This window comes from Canis aureus, chromosome 10, assembly GCF_053574225.1.
Source record: "Canis aureus isolate CA01 chromosome 10, VMU_Caureus_v.1.0, whole genome shotgun sequence".
Lineage (NCBI taxonomy): Eukaryota > Metazoa > Chordata > Mammalia > Carnivora > Canidae > Canis > Canis aureus.
The window spans coordinates 36,527,762-36,543,949 of NC_135620.1; the positions used below are offsets into that span (position 1 = coordinate 36,527,762).

Below are 16,188 nucleotides of genomic sequence, written 5' to 3' on the forward strand. Positions count from 1 at the left end.
TGCCTCAGTTTAGCATGTAAATACATATTTAAACAATTTAAAAACACATTGACTGCATAATTTGTATTTGTTACTGCTCAAAAGAAAGGACTTTTTATTTAGTGTGCCAAATAATGTGAATTTGGATGCCTTCTGAAAGGATGCATTATTCATGTGCAAGAGAAACAAAATCAATAAATGAAAATTCGAATAAAAAGAAAACCCATTATGATACTGCACTCAGACAATGATCATCTTGTGCATTATTTGCTCAAGGAAAAGACACAGGAAAATGGCCCTTTTGGAACCAAGTTATGGACTGAATCATAAACTCCTGCTTAGGCTGTTTGAAAATAAACGGAATTATACGTCTCTAAAATTCAATTCAGTTTCCTTCTGTGCGTGACTATAAAAATATATAAAAGTTCAACAGCAGAATACGTTTGGAAAATTAAGATATTATTATTATTATTAATTATTTTATTTTATATTGTTATTATATCACTTGTTTCATGGCAACAAGGTATCTAGAGTACAGTAATGCCCTAAACAGGCTTCTGAGGAAAATCGTATCTCTGTTTATAGAGAGTACTAGGCAAGCGTGTTGTGGGAGAAGAGAGGGGTGTTGATCCTGGTACATCTTGGGAAGCTCCCTTCATTTTCAGATAAGCATTGATAGTGGTCAGAAGGTCATAAGAACTGTCTCACATGTTGCGTCTAACGCTGCTACTAGTTCTGCAGTTTCAATAATTAGCCTCTCTAAGTCTTGGTTTGTTACCTGTAAAATAGAGGGTTGATGATAGTACCTGCCTCAAGATCTGGGAGAGGATTAAAGGAAACTGCTAGCCAGCATCTGGTCCAGGGAGATTACCCAACCAATGTTAGCAGTAAGAAAATCCAAGAGTCACCCTGTCTTTCCTTATAGGCAGCTGACTGGCAAAGCATATGGCGATCCTTCATCAGCAACCATGAGTGTGTGTGTTTTGGTTTCTTGCTGAAGAATATGATTCCAGACACTGTGCTGCTCATTTCTTACCAAATGTTATGAGAAATATCCTTCATGGAACATTGCCTGAAAATAGTCTGCATTTTATCCTTAGGTCAAGACAGATCATCAAAGAGTGATAACTGATAGAACTTCCAAGAACAGATATTACCGAATTCATGTGGGTCACGTTTTATGCCACCAGTTTATACTGAGGTGTGAAAAATAAACAGCTCTGGGGAATCAAAGATTTCTTTATCACGGGGATGTCTTGAGGATTATGTACTTTATTACAGGATTTCTTCTTTTTTGAAGATCCTTTTGTGCCTCAGACTAGGAAAATACTTAATAATTCAATCAAAAATTGTATCTTGCTCACTCAGTTTTTGGTGGGCACTGTTATGGGTACTAAAAATATAATACTGAACAAAAGAGACAAAAATCCCTGCCCTGAGTACAGAGTTTACATTCTAACTCCTTAGCAACTGGTTTATTTTTATCCTATGGATACTGCAAATCATATAACCGACTTGGTCCAATTCTTTGTTTTGGCTTCTGATGAGTTTAGAGCCAAACGATGTGAGTCCTTATAGCATGCAACCTTGAATGCTAACTTTCCTTCAATTTCTCATCCACTTATTATTCTGCAAAATTCATGTTTTCATAAGCAACCTCAACATCTTTTTGGGAGAAACAAAGTTACAAATTTATAAATTCATCAAAAAATGAATAAATGAACAAACATAACAATGCAAATATAAGTCTACGTTGATTCAAATAACTGCAAATTAAATGTACCTAAATCTTCAATGGCCATCTAGCTTTACTTCCCATTACCTCTCACCACCAGCCTCAAGGAGGAATGCAGTGAACTTCATTCATTAATTTAACAAGTAATCATTGACCATCTGCAATATGCCAGACTCCATTCAAAGGGGAGGGATTCATAGTTAACAATGAATCATGCCAATGCTCTCTGGGAACCTATCTATATGGAGGCCTCACAAACACTTGCCCAATGTCAGAGACCTCCAGGGAAGGGATGTTACAAGTTCATTCCATGGCTGCTTCCTGGGTTATAAATGTCTTGCTATTTAGTACGTATATTTGCTATAAACCCTCAGGTTGCCAGTAAATGGCAATTTTCCTTATTTTATCCTCAGAAGAGATTCAATTTTTTAAAAATCATACGTCTATCATATTGCTATGGACTGAGTCATTTTGTCCCATCCTCTCACTCCAAATTCACATGTTGAAATCCTTAATATGATGGTATATGGCAGTGCAGCCTTTGGGAGGTAATGAGGATTACAAGGTGATGATGGTAAGGTCTTCATGATGGAATTAATGCCCTTATAATAATAATAAGAGATACAAGATTAATCCATTGACTCTCTCTCTATTAACCCATTTAGGCCATGTGAGGACATAACCAGGAAGAGGGCCCTCACCCAGTCTTCATTGATTAAACTACACAGTACCCCACAGAGAGTGGTGGTAATAGTTGTGTTGACATCTCTTTATTCAATAAATATCGTGAGACTGCTGAATTCCAGACACTGCCAGGAGTTGGGGATGTGATGATTAATAAACATGATCTCTAGTCTTAGAGTTTTATAGGACATACAGATATATAAATAGGTAAAGACAAAGTAGTGCTGTAAGTGCTGGCGGTGGAACAGGACAGAGTATTATGGACACAAATAAGAAGCATCCTGTCTTGGAATGTCAGCCAAGACTTTCCAGATAGAGGAATATCTAAACTGAAATCTTAAATATAAGTAAGAGTCATCCAGGTCCAGTGTGTATATTATGGGGAAAGAGGGGAATGCCTTCCAGGAGTAGGGGAGAACCAATGACAAGGAAATTTGGAGGTTGGCAAGGGCATAGCTTCTCAAGGAAACCAACAGTAGCACGATATGGATGGAGAGTGGGGAGGAGTAGATCTAGGAAACTCAGGAGCAGCAACTTTTAACAAATAGGGGAGAAGAGTCATTGCCATCACCAATGAGTGGGGCAGAGGTTCATTGTCATGGAAGTCAAGGCAAGAGACTGTTCCAAAAGGGGAGAGTGGGGGGGGAGGAGCAAGATGGCGGAGGAGTAGGGTCTCCAAATCACCTGTCTCCACCAAACTACCTAGAAAACCTTCAAATTAACCTGAAAATCTATGAATTCGGCCTGAGATTCAAAGAGAGACCAGCTGGAATGCTACAGTGAGAAGAGTTCGCGCTTCTATCAAGGTAGGAAGACGGGGGAAAAGGAATAAAGGAACAAAGGCCTCCAAGGGGGAGGGGCCCCGCGAGGAGCCGGGCTGAGGCCGGGGCGAGTGTCCCCAGAACAGGAGAGCCCCGTCCCGGAGACGCAGGAGCTGCACCGACCTTCCCGGGCGGAAAGGGGCTCGTGGGGAGTTGGAGCAGGACCAGGAGGGCGAGGAGGCCCTCGGGCTCCCGGGGACAGTAACAGCAACTGCGCACCCAGGAGAGTGCGCCGAGCTCCCTAAGGGCTGCAGCGCGCACGGCGGGACCCGGCGGGACCCGGAGCAGCTGAAGGGGCTCGGGCGGCGGCTCCGCGGAGGGGGCTGCGGGGCCCCGGGAGCAGCTCGGAGGGGCTCGGGCATAAGAAGAGGCTCCGTGCGGAGGGGGCTGCGCGGTTCCAGGAGCAGCTCGGAGGGGCTCGGGCGGCGGCTCCGCGGAGGGGGTTGCGCGGCCCGGGAGCGCGAATCCACCAGCGCAGGCTCCGGAGCACAGGGCGCCGGGACACAGCCCAGGATCCCGCCTCCCCCGGGACAGGCAGAGGCCGGGAGGGCCCAGGACAGCAAGGACGCTCCTGCCCCAGCTGAGCAGATCAGCGGCCCCGCCCCGGAGCCTCCAGGCCCTGCAGACTGAGTTCCTGCCGGAGCTGAATCCAGGTTTCCAGAGCTGCCCCGCCACTGGGGCTGTTCCTCCTGCCGCCTCACGGGGTAAACAACCCCCCTGAGCCCTGCACCAGGCAGGGGCACAGCAGCTCCCCCAACTGCTAACACCTGAAAATCAGCACAACAGGCCCCTCCCCCAGAACACCAGCTAGACTGACAACTTCCAGGAGAAGCCAAGGGACTTAAAGTACACAGAATCAGAAGATACTCCCCGGTGGTTCTTTTTTTTGTTTGTTTGTTTTTGTTTTTGTTTTTGTTTTGTTTTGCTTTTTGATTTGTTTCCTTCCCCCACCCCCTTTTTTTCTCCTTTCTTTTTCTTTCTTTTTCTTCTTTTTTTTTTCGTTTTTTTTTTTTTTTTCTTTTTCTTCCCTTTTTTTTTCTCTTTCTCTTTTCTTTCCTTCTTTCTCTCCTCTCTTTTTCTCTTTTTCCCAATACAACTTGCTTTTGGCCACTCTGCACTGAGCAAAATGACTAGAAGGAAAACCTCACCTCAAAAGAAAGAATCAGAAACAGTCCTCTCTCCCACAGAGTTACAAAATCTGGATTACAATTCAATGTCAGAAAGCCAATTCAGAAGCACTATTATACAGCTACTGGTGGCTCTAGAAAAAAGTATAAAGGACTCAAGAGACTTCATGACTGCAGAATTTAGAGCTAATCAGGCAGAAATTAAAAACCAATTGAATGAGATGCAATCCAAACTAGAAGTCCTAACGACGAGGGTTAACGAGGTGGAAGAACGAGTGAGTGACCTAGAAGACAAGTTGACAGCAAAGACGGAAACTGAGGAAAAAAGAGACAAACAATTAAAAGACCATGAAGATAGATTAAGGGAAATAAACGACAGCCTGAGGAAGAAAAACCTACGTTTAATTGGGGTTCCCGAGGGCGCCGAAAGGGACAGAGGGCCAGAATATGTATTTGAACAAATTCTAGCTGAAAACTTTCCTAATCTGGGAAGGGAAACAGGCATTCAGATCCAGGAAATAGAGAGATCCCCCCCTAAAATCAATAAAAACCGTTCAACACCTCGACATTTAATTGTGAAGCTTGCAAATTCCAAAGATAAGGAGAAGATCCTTAAAGCAGCAAGAGACAAGAAATCCCTGACTTTTATGGGGAGGAGTATTAGGGTAACAGCAGACCTCTCCACAGAGACCTGGCAGGCCAGAAAGGGCTGGCAGGATATATTCAGGGTCCTAAATGAAAAGAACATGCAACCAAGAATACTTTATCCAGCAAGGCTCTCATTCAAAATGGAAGGAGAGATAAAGAGCTTCCAAGACAGGCAGCAACTAAAAGAATATGTGACCTCCAAACCAGCTCTGCAAGAAATTTTAAGGGGGCCTCTTAAAATTCCCCTTTAAGAAGAAGTTCAGTGGAACAGTCCACAAAAACAAAGACTGAATAGATATCATGATGACACTAAACTCATATCTCTCAATAGTAACTCTGAATGTGAACGGGCTTAATGACCCCATCAAAAGGCGCAGGGTTTCAGATTGGATAAAAAAGCAGGACCCATCTATTTGCTGTCTACAAGAGACTCATTTTAGACAGAAGGACACCTACAGCCTGAAAATAAAAGGTTGGAGAACCATTTACCATTCGAATGGTCCTCAAAAGAAAGCAGGGGTAGCCATCCTTATATCAGATAAACTAAAATTTACCCCAAAGACTGTAGTGAGAGATGAAGAGGGACACTATATCATACTTAAAGGATCTATTCAACAAGAGGACTTAACAATCCTCAATATATATGCTCCGAATGTGGGAGCTGCCAAATATATAAATCAATTATTAACCAAAGTGAAGAAATACTTAGATAATAATACACTTATACTTGGTGACTTCAATCTAGCTCTTTCTATACTCGATAGGTCTTCTAAGCAAAACATCTCCAAAGAAACGAGAGCTTTAAATGATACACTGGACCAGATGGATTTCACAGATATCTACAGAACTTTACATCCAAACTCAACTGAATACACATTCTTCTCAAGCGCACATGGAACTTTCTCCAGAATAGACCACATATTGGGTCACAAATCGGGTCTGAACCGATACCAAAAGATTGGGATTGTCCCCTGCATATTCTCGGACCATAATGCCTTGAAATTAGAACTAAATCACAACAAGAAGTTTGGAAGGACCTCAAACACATGGAGGTTAAGGACCATCCTGCTAAAAGATAAAAGGGTCAACCAGGAAATTAAGGAAGAATTAAAAAGATTCATGGAAACTAATGAGAATGAAGATACAACCGTTCAAAATCTTTGGGATGCAGCAAAAGCAGTCCTAAGGGGGAAATACATCGCAATACAAGCATCCATTCAAAAACTGGAAAGAACTCAAATACAAAAGCTAACCTTACACATAAAGGAGCTAGAGAAAAAACAGCAAATAGATCCTACACCCAAGAGAAGAAGGGAGCTAATAAAGATTCGAGCAGAACTCAACGAAATCGAGACCAGAAGAACTGTGGAACAGATCAACAGAACCAGGAGTTGGTTCTTTGAAAGAATTAATAAGATAGATAAACCATTAGCCAGCCTTATTAAAAAGAAGAGAGAGAAGACTCAAATTAATAAAATCATGAATGAGAAAGGAGAGATCACTACCAACACCAAGGAAATACAAACGATTTTAAAAACCTATTATGAACAGCTATACGCCAATAAATTAGGCAATCTAGAAGAAATGGACGCATTCCTGGAAACCCACAAACTACCAAAACTGGAACAGGAAGAAATAGAAAACCTGAACAGGCCAATAACCAGGGAGGAAATTGAAGCAGTCATCAAAAACCTCCCAAGACACAAGAGTCCAGGGCCAGATGGCTTCCCAGGAGAATTTTATCAAACGTTTAAAGAAGAAATCATACCTATTCTCCTAAAGCTGTTTGGAAAGATAGAAAGAGATGGAGTACTTCCAAATTCGTTCTATGAAGCCAGCATCACCTTAATTCCAAAGCCAGACAAAGACCCCGCCAAAAAGGAGAATTACAGACCAATATCCCTGATGAACATGGATGCAAAAATTCTCAACAAGATACTGGCCAATAGGATCCAACAGTACATTAAGAAAATTATTCACCATGACCAAGTAGGATTTATCCCTGGGACACAAGGCTGGTTCAACACCCGTAAAACAATCAATGTGATTCATCATATCAGCAAGAGAAAAACCAAGAACCATATGATCCTCTCATTGGATGCAGAGAAAGCATTTGACAAAATACAGCATCCATTCCTGATCAAAACTCTTCAGAGTGTAGGGATAGAGGGAACATTCCTCGACATCTTAAAAGCCATCTATGAAAAGCCCACAGCAAATATCATTCTCAATGGGGAAGCACTGGGAGCCTTTCCCCTAAGATCAGGAACAAGACAGGGATGTCCACTCTCACCACTGCTATTCAACATAGTACTGGAAGTCCTAGCCTCAGCAATCAGACAACAAAAAGACATTAAAGGCATTCAAATTGGCAAAGAAGAAGTCAAACTCTCCCTCTTCGCCGATGACATGATACTCTACATAGAAAACCCAAAAGTCTCCACCCCAAGATTGCTAGAACTCATACAGCAATTCGGTAGCGTGGCAGGATACAAAATCAATGCCCAGAAGTCAGTGGCATTTCTATACACTAACAATGAGACTGAAGAAAGAGAAATTAAGGAGTCAATCCCATTTACAATTGCACCCAAAAGCATAAGATACCTAGGAATAAACCTCACCAAAGATGTAAAGGATCTATACCCTCAAAACTATAGAACACTTCTGAAAGAAATTGAGGAAGACACAAAGAGATGGAAAAATATTCCATGCTCATGGATTGGCAGAATTAATATTGTGAAAATGTCAATGTTACCCAGGGCAATATACACGTTTAATGCAATCCCTATCAAAATACCATGGACTTTCTTCAGAGAGTTAGAACAAATTATTTTAAGATTTGTGTGGAATCAGAAAAGACCCCGAATAGCCAGGGGAATTTTAAAAAAGAAAACCATATCTGGGGGCATCACAATGCCAGATTTCAGGTTGTACTACAAAGCTGTGGTCATCAAGACAGTGTGGTACTGGCACAAAAACAGACACATAGATCAGTGGAACAGAATAGAGAATCCAGAAGTGGACCCTGAACTTTATGGGCAACTAATATTCGATAAAGGAGGAAAGACTATCCATTGGAAGAAAGACAGTCTCTTCAATAAATGGTGCTGGGAAAATTGGACATCCACATGCAGAAGAATGAAACTAGACCACTCTCTTTCACCATACACAAAGATAAACTCAAAATGGATGAAAGATCTAAATGTGAGACAAGATTCCATCAAAATCCTAGAGAAGAACACAGGCAACACCCTTTTTGAACTCGGCCATAGTAACTTCTTGCAAGATACATCCACGAAGGCAAAAGAAACAAAAGCAAAAATGAACTATTGGGACTTCATCAAGATAAGAAGCTTTTGCACAGCAAAGGATACAGTCAACAAAACTCAAAGACAACCTACAGAATGGGAGAAGATATTTGCAAATGACATATCAGATAAAGGGCTAGTTTCCAAGATCTATAAAGAACTTATTAAACTCAACACCAAAGAAACAAACAATCCAATCATGAAATGGGCAAAAGACATGAACAGAAATCTCACAGAAGAAGACATAGACATGGCCAACATGCACATGAGAAAATGCTCTGCATCACTTGCCATCAGGGAAATACAAATCAAAACCACAATGAGATACCACCTCACACCAGTGAGAATGGGAAAAATTAACAAGGCAGGAAACAACAAATGTTGGAGAGGATGTGGAGAAAAGGGAACCCTCTTACACTGTTGGTGGGAATGTGAACTGGTGCAGCCACTGTGGAAAACTGTGTGGAGGTTCCTCAAACAGTTAAAAATATACCTGCCCTACGACCCAGCAATTGCACTGTTGGGGATTTACCCCAAAGATACAAATGCAATGAAACGCTGGGACACCTGCACCCCGATGTTTCTAGCAGCAATGGCCACGATAGCCAAACTGTGGAAGGAGCCTCGGTGTCCAACGAAAGATGAATGGATAAAGAAGATGTGGTTTATGTATACAATGGAATATTACTCAGCTATTAGAAATGACAAATACCCACCATTTGCTTCAACGTGGATGGAACTGGAGGGTATTATGCTGAGTGAAGTAAGTCAGTCGGAGAAGGACAAACATTATATGTTCTCATTCATTTGGGGAATATGAATAATAGTGAAAGGGAAGATGAGGGAAGGGAGAAGAAATGTGTGGGAAATATCAGAAAGGGAGACAGAACATAAAGACTGCTAACTCTGGGAAACGAACTAGGGGTGGTAGAAGGGGAGGAGGGCGGGGGGTGGGAGTGAATGGGTGACGGGCACTGGGTGTTATTCTGTATGTTAGTAAATTGAACACCAATAAAAAAAAAAAAAAAAAAAAACAAAAAAAAAAAAAAACAAAAGGGGAGAGTGGAGGCCTGGGTAAAAAGCTGAAAGTAGGAAGGGAAAAGTGCTCAGGGATTAAGTAAAAAGGAGTGCAATTCTAAAGAAGTGATGGGAAGAGATGGCATTACTCCTGTTCCCATCTACCCTGTTGGCTGCTATGAGGGGAATTGATTAGAATCGGGCCTTCCCTTGGTGAGACCTCTCATCAGGCAGTCACATGTATGCATATAAGTACACATACACACACGAGTATGTGCAGGGGAGACTAAAAAATAGTAACAATCATTTTTCCCTGTGTGGAGGGCGTGTACATATGGGTGGTGGGGTAATCTGCAATTTTTATTTACCTCTTTATCTTTTTCTCTATTTTATATGCTTTCTACATTGAACATCTATGATTTTCTTAATCATAAAAACAATGAAATTAATTTCAAAATTGATTTACACAGGAGATTTATGGCAGGTATCAAAGCTGCAAAGCTGGGTTGCATTATCCGTAAACTAAAACATAAGTGCATCTTTATGCTTATACCAATTTATCTGAATGCTTTTTTCTTTCTTTTTCCTCCCTCCCTAACCAGTTATGTTTCAATACCAGGGAAGTTTTTGTCTGAATAAGACAAGTTGGTTTTATGAGGCTGGAAGGTATCTTCCAATTTGGGGTAATTGTTGTATTGAAAATTTGTTCTGCATTCAGACGAGCTTTGGGCGCATATGAAAACTGCTTTTTTTCCCTTTATGCACAGCAGGAATTTAAAAAAAAATTGTTAAGGTAACATTTGTCTTGCTAAGTTTCAGCCAAAATTGGAAAAAGCGCAGAAAACTCAAAATGATCAGTTTGCATGATAGTTACCCTTTTCAATTAGAATATTTAAAGAAAGTAAATACCTGGCAGAGAAAAGCACTTTTTAGATCTAATGGAAAGAAATATCCTGTCAAAATTTAAAATCTTTTGGGAAATAGACTGGTAATTGACTCACATTGTAGAAGCCAGGCAGGAGGACCCTGCTGAATTAAGTAGCCTCAAAGCCTGATTCGCAGTACCTACCCTTTCTCTCCTGGTCCCTCAGCTCCTTAGCAAACTCTCAGGGGGGTGAAAACTGGGTGATTCCAACTGGAAAACAGGAAATCAAAGAATTGCTGGAACCCACCAGACATGTGATTAAAAAGGAAACCAGAATTCTTCCTTCCTTCCTCCTACACCGCACACACCTCCCACGGCTAACTCAGCAGCCACTACCATGGCTTTCCAAGCTAATCATTAGTTCCTGCAAAACTTTTACTAAGCAAGTACTCTGAGACTGGGTTTAGAACACTAGGCAACTTCTTGATTTGCTTATTTTCTGTGTCCTTCATCCACAGTATAAAAAATGATGTTTATGAAGATTTTTAAAATAACCCAAAGAAAAGCAATTACCTATTTATCTATGTCTTGTCATCACGATATTTATATAAACTATGGATGCCCCATAGGAGCATCTAACTGGGGTTGTATCAGTGGAACAATAGGCAGAAGCCAAAAAAAAAAAAAAAAAAAAAAAAAGAACAATTGCCGTTTTATAGGTGTTTCATAAAGAATGTTAGAGAGCATGGGCACAGACGCTGTGTCTGTCCCCTAGACTCCCCCCTCCCAGCCGGAGACAGTCCTCCAAGTGGCAGAAACATTGCCCTTGACAAGAGGGAGCTGCCCAGCCACAGGTCAATGCCCATTTAGGGAAAAATCCTCTTCCAATGGCTGGTCCCTGCTGCCAACACACGTCCAAGCTCCTTGCTTCAATTCAGAACAGCTCCGAAGGGCATTCCAGCCCCCAAGACCCCCTCGGGATCATCCAAGCCCTTTGTTGAAAAGATATCATAGTTCATCTTTTCTCTCTGCCTGATCCTGTTTCCCAAAGTTGTTCACAGATGCTGTTCCAACAACACCCCCGACAAAATTCCTATAAGCAAATCTCTGTTGAAGAAGGAGGAGGATTCAACTTACTATACAGCATGGAAGATTATTATTATTTGCAAATATGTAACTTGCCCTCTCCGTGGGAGTACTACATCTCCACACCTGTTGACATCAGGCTGGACCATGTCACTCGCGTTAGCACAGACATGTGAGCACAAGTGCTAAATGCTTATAACCAGAAACTTTAAGAGCCATCCAATGGGGGACACCTGGGTGGCTGAGTGGTTGAGTGTCTGTCTATGGCTCAGGTCCTGATCCTGGGGTCCTGGGATCAAGTCCCCCATCGGGCTCTCCGCGGGGAGCGTGTTCCTCCCTCTGCCCATGTCTCTGCCTCTCTCTGTGTGTCTCTTATGAATAAATAAATAAAGTCATTAAAAAAAATAGGAGCCATCAGGTGGTTCTACCATCTTTATTTTCCTTCTGTGTGTCCTGATAGGAGCATGTAGGACTGGTCCTTCAGCCTGGGCTCAGCAATCAAGAGTCCCTAGAACTGAGTTAGAGGCAGCCCTCAACTGACACCCAATATGAGTGAAAATCGATGTTGCTGTAAGCGGCTGAGATTTGGCGATTAGATGACCCTCCAGCATAGCTGTCTAAGCAGGGTGATACGAGGGGATTCAAAGTATAGCCTCAAATGATACTTAAAAAAAAAAAAAATTCCCCTTCCTCATTCTTTTCACTCTCAATATCTCTAGCATTTAGCACCTGTCTGTGAAACCTCTTTCCACAGCTGAATTTCAACTGCCTACCGAAATGTAACTCCATCTCTCCTGATCCCCTGCCCCAGAACACAAGGTTAAGAAATAAGGGAAAGAACTCTGAATCTCCTTAGAGGTGAGGGCAGAAGAGGGAATGGAGGGACAAGGAAAGAAAGAGACCCAGTACCAAAGGATAGAATTCCCTTAGCAGGTTGTGGAGGAAGGGGAGGAGGGATGGAAAAGAGCGCAAATACTTCAAATTTAATACCTTTCGCTTCGTCCTTGTTACCTACATAAGAGCACGGGGGAAACTGTGCCAAGAAATATGACCAGACTGACCAAGACCCAAAGGTTAGCAGTATCGAGTAGAGGAATTATGGGAAGATTCTTTCTGCTGTTGAGTTTTCTATAATTGCCAAACTATTTCCTTTTTTAAAAAAAGAATTTATTTATTTATTCATGAGAGATACAGAGAGAGAGGCAGAGACATAGACAGAAGGAGAAGCAGGCTCCCTGCAGGGAGCCCAATGCAGACTGGATCCCAGGACCCCAGGGTTAGTACCTGAGCCAAAGGCAGATGCTCAACCACTCAGCCACCCAGGCACCCCCAATATAATTCCCAAGATATTTCTAATGAACACATATCCTTCTGTGCTTGGAAAAAGTCAAGTACTTTAAGAAGAGAAAAACATCCCTGAGCCAGGCAGCTGCTAACTGTCATCATCCGTCTCCCCACACCACCTGATGGAGGTCTGGAAGCAGACTCAGGTGTTAGGGAACAGAGCTGGAGGGAGAGGTTCTTAACCCGGCAATAAAAACATGTCTCAACCAGGAAGAGGGACCAAAGCGTAAAGCGTCAGGCAACACGGAAGAGCATGATGTGCCAGGTCAGTAATAACGACTGTGAGGCAGAGAGTGCAGGCGAGATGAGGAATGATAACAGACACTGCTGAGAGAACGTTGAGGGATCCGGCATGAAGTACCAGTGATGGGCAGGAGGCCTTTCAGGAATCTACAGCCAGCCCATTGCATCGTGGCATCCTCGAGACACTCCCAGCTTTCTGAATTTGAAAGGGACACAGTCCTGGTGAGATAATCTAGAAGTTTCTCCTTATTTTATGGAAATGGCTCCTTATTTGGAGAGGTTTTTTCTTTTCTTTTTTTTTTTTTTTCCTGTCTTCCAGACCCCAACCAGAGTTGAATTATTAATTTTTGGTCCACTTTTTTTTTTTTAAAGATTTTATTTATTTATTCATGAGAGACAGAGAGAAAGAGAGAGGCAGAGACATAGGTGGAGGGAGAAGCAGGCTCCCCAGGGGGAGCCCCATGTGGGACTCGACAGCAGGACTCCAGGATCACGCCCTGAGCCAAAGGCAGACGCTCAACCACTGAGCCACCCAGGTGGCCCGGTCCTTCTTCACTATGGCAGTGCTCTCTCCCCTGTTACAACATAGATGCATCCGCGAGGATGGAGCGGTGGGACATGCAGGACCTCACTCGCTACGTCTCCGAGAGATAGGCCTGCCTCCTGTCATGAGGGCTCAGATCTTCCTGTTTCAGGAGATAGTGATCGCACCACGTATTATCACACCGTGTTACAGGAGTGAAGAGAATTACAGATTTTGTTTTAGTTTTTGGATTACCAGGAATAAGCCCTGGTGGCTGAGGCAGAAGCATTTTTTTGCTCGCTAAATGGGATTTCAGATTTTTAGAAAGGAAAAGCCATGTTTTTAGATACCTCCATCATAAGATCTTTTAAAAGGGGAAAATCCCCGAACATATTCCATTGTTAAACTCTCCCATAAAGGCATAACCGGAACGCTCAAGTCATCTGCTGTAAGGCTGTAATAGGCCGTTAACTAAACATCTTGGGAGGCGAGGATGTCGACTCCTTTCTCTGTTCAACAGAGAACAGCCTGCGCTTCTCCTCGCTCCGGGGAGGGATCCCTAAGTATTTCGTGGATGACTATTGAATCGTGAATGAAAATATGGGAGAAGGAGGCTTCCACGGGACTAGGATGTGCTTTAGCGTGCCTGGCACAAATTACAAAATATGAAAGACTTTCTTTTATCTCCATGTGAGGCTACTTTCCGTCTTCTTCCCTCCTTACTCTTCCCCTTGTAGGCAAAGGTTGTTTCACAATATGGGGAAGGTCTTTTGAGGCAAAAGGATCATTATTTATTTCTCATTAATTAAAGTGGCAGAATCAGAGAGGACTAGCTTCTCCTTTGAAGTACATCAGGTCTTTTAAGTTAGATCAGATTTCACACCAATTAAAGGCACCATCCCTGAGCGAACCTCCAGAAATACACCTCTTCTTTCAAACCCTTTAAGGCTTTGGCTAATACATGAGAGATTTTCTTAGGGGAGGGGGTTTGCTGGTTTTGTCTTTTATTTAAAGAGCTCCTGGTGGGATGCTGGAACAGAATTCACATCCCCAGCCTTCTGCTCAGGGGGCAAATGGTATTTTTCCATGTTTAATTTCAGCAAAAACCCAGAAACGATAAGAACAACAGCAAATCCATCCTTCACGGGAGGAGTTTATGTTCAAGATAATAACGAATAGTGTTCTCATATTTGATTCTATATGTTCGACGGTCGTATTAGGGGGATGTTGTATGTTCTTGGGCTAATTGGGTTAGATTTCTTGATGTCATTTTTGGCTCTTTTATCATATGACATGTCAAAGACAAATATCACAGTTTTTATTTTCCACCAGCGTTATGGAACCAAAAAGGGTCTTTTCATTGCGGCTGTGTGCAGATGTCCTTCGGAGCCTGCACTGGCTTCCTCGGGGCTCTTTTCTTCTGGGCAGGGCAAGGGATCAGGCTCTTTTCACATGCCGAACGTTACAAAAATGGAATGCCACAAAGCTGGCAAAGCAGCGGTTCCTACGGTATAGCTCTGTGGTTCTGGCTCCTTCCTTTATGGCTATCAAGATTTCTGCTTCCATTTTTATTTCTGAAAGAGGCACTCAATGCATCCACTCTTTCTTACCCAGTGATTGTACCTTAGGAAAAGCTAAGTGGGCCCAGAGACTGGCAGAGACTTTTTGTCTAGGCATAAACCCTAATTGCAGAAGGACAGGTTATTGCTTTCCTTCTCCTTTGTGTTTGTGCCTGAGGCCTTTCGGACTGGCCACTCCCAGCGGCCCCGTCTCTACCCTCCCCAGGAGGTGATCCCCCTGGGCCTTCCCCCCCCACTGCACCCAGTGACTCAGAACCCTCATTAAAGTCATCACCACGCAGTATTGCCGAGCTGCATTTTCTCTTTCAAACCACGCCAGTGGCTCTTATATTTTTGAAAAGCCATTTACTCTACAGATTGTGAACACATTCTTCTTAAATCTTCAATGGGGAAGAATGTTACAAGTCTTCAGATGGGGGCAGCCTGAGTGGCTCAGGAGTTTAGCGCCACCTTTGGCCCAAGGCCTGATCCTAGAGACCCCGGATCGAGTCCCGCGTCGGGTTCCCTGCATGGAGCCTGCTTCTACCTCTGCCTGTGTCTCTGCCTCTCTCTTTCTCTGTGTGTCTGCCATGAATAAATAAATAAAATCTTTAAAAAAAAAAGTCTTCAGATGGCATGGATGCAGTACTTTTTAGTGTGGTTTGTGACACAGACAGAATTACCTGCTCCCTGGGTTTTTCTCTGTCTACAATAGTCCTGTTAAGAACCATCTTCCACCTTCCTGTGAAAGAAAATCCTGGGAAGAAAGCTGTGGTTTAAGGAAGGTTGTTTTTGCAGGTGGACTGTACCCACGGCTCACGGGAAAGGAATTCCAGGGCAAATGATGCCATGCTCATGGGTTCTGGGAGATTCCAGGAGAGGCATACTGAGGTGGAGGTGAAGGAAAAATCAAGAATCTTGTACATCCCATACACAGCCACAGGGATTTCAGGATCAGCAGAGTGACCCCATGTTTCTGCCAACATCACAGCAGCAGTAGATTGAGAAGAAGAGAATTGGACTTTGTGTGTCTGAGAGAGAGACACCATTTGTAATCGCTGGACCCTTTGAATCAGTCCAATGTCCAATTTCCTAAATCCTTCAAGAAAGACTGCTCGTCTTTTGAGAGCAAAGCAAACCATTCCAAGCAGTGGCTGGGAGCAAAGATGAATCTGCGTGTTCTTTCCGGGTTCCAGGTGCAGTACAATTATAAATGAGAAGGTCTGGTTGAATCAAGGTGACCCTAATT

The 16,188-nt window shown here is 42.8% G+C and overlaps 1 protein-coding gene across 7 annotated transcripts in view; it reads right to left on the reverse strand.

The window, feature by feature from the left end:
* NFIB (nuclear factor I B) overlaps positions 1-16,188 on the reverse strand; it is a 444,693-nt gene that overhangs the window by 395,975 nt on the left and 32,530 nt on the right. The gene's annotated exons all lie outside the window — the stretch shown is intronic.